Source organism: Triticum urartu, chromosome 1A (genome assembly GCF_056163025.1).
Source record: "Triticum urartu cultivar PI428250 chromosome 1A, HENAU_Tu73, whole genome shotgun sequence".
NCBI classification, from domain to species: Eukaryota; Viridiplantae; Streptophyta; class Magnoliopsida; order Poales; family Poaceae; genus Triticum; species Triticum urartu.
Window position 1 is genome coordinate 57,961,761 of NC_141873.1, and position 1,687 is coordinate 57,963,447.

The following is a 1,687-nucleotide window of genomic DNA, read 5'->3' on the forward strand; positions in this document are numbered from 1 at the left end:
AAAGTTTTATTCTGCTTCATCGAGAAATGTAATATTTTTATTATTCGCAGAAAAAGTGTAATATTTTATTTCAGTCATACATAAGCTATACCTCAAGCTAATACAGGACATGAGTGTCTGTCAGACCTAAATGACTTATTTAGTTGCACAAAATAGTCCATAAACATGCATGTTAACCGTCAAACAACTCTGGAACTATACATCAGTGGAACCCAGGAAACATCATATAATAAAACTACAACTTTTATCTTGTAATCAAATTCTTACTTGGAACTCAGTTTGATTTGTGCAAGTGATTTGCTTCTTATTTCAGAATAGTCCTTAGATCATGCAAACAAACACACTATGATATCTACTCAAAGATACGAGTACCCATTTCTCTCTCTAAAAAGAAGGTATATGAGTATCTATCATACAGAACATACGTGCAAAGCACGTGCCTTAGTAGAAGTCTAGGTGGCTTTGGAACAGCGGACGTAAGTAGAAAAGGATCCACACGAAGGGAGATGGGGTAGTAGAGCAAGGCAGGTTTCGAAGGAATATATACCTGAGGGTCGTCCGCATGTCGCAAAGACGGTGTCGGGAGGCCGCATCTTGGCCACAATACCACAGGGAGGAAGAAGGGGTCAGAGGCCCTCCCGAGCCGGCGCTCTCTCGGAGAGAACGGCACGGTCGCCGATCGGGACATGCGGGCAGCCGTTGGTCTCCTCCCTCGCCGCCGACGATAGCATGAACGATGCACCTACACCCCTGCCCCGGTCGAGGTTGTCCGGCCGGATTTGTGACCAGCCGTGAGCTGAGAGAGAGTGTGGCCACCTATGTGTTGCTTAGATCTGGAGAGCATGGGAGAGTGAACGAGAGGAACCCTAGTAAAGCACGCGCTAAGGCTCCTGCTTTTATATATAGTGGAGTGATTTTGTTGTACCAGCTTCAAAAAAATGCGCTCCTATGTGTACCCGCGAGTGGGTGTGAGAGAACTAGTGCGTGCGTGCACCGCTTCTCTTCATGAGAGTACAGTATACTATGCCCAAAGAACGTTCACCGCAAGAGTAATAGTACAAGTGTGTGACGTGTGAGCTAAAATAAAATGTGCGCGCCGTCTTTTGTTTTTTAGAAGTTCTGAGGGTAGGGTGTGAAGAGCACATATGTGCGTGACGTCTACCTGCAGATAGACGGTGGGTGCGACGTGCAAGTCTACGAGAGGACTCGAGAGAGTCGTGACTCGTGAGGGTGTGTGTGCGTGAGAGAGAGGGGGGCACGTATCAATGCAATGCATGTGTCCGTAAATCATTATCCGACAAATGTTCGCCACAAGCCTTTTCCTGACGAACGCCGTAAGGACCGTTAGATCGGCATCCGACAGTGTCAGTTTTGCCATGTCATTTAACAGAACAACCACTCCTCCTACACACAAATCTTCCACGTGAGTGTTAGCAACTGCCGTATGCTCCCTCCGTTTCGAAATGCAGTGCATATAGCTTTATTGAAAATTCGAACCTCGCAAACTTTTACCGAGTTTTCGTGTACCAAATTGCACATGTAGAATCCCATGTATATATCATTTCATTCATCTTCGAGAGGTAACTATAAAGTTGGGTGAGGAGTCTACAAAGAAAGACCATCGTATCACCCGCAGCAATTTCAAGCATCCTTTAGTGTCGAGGAATATCATAGGAACTCTATATGA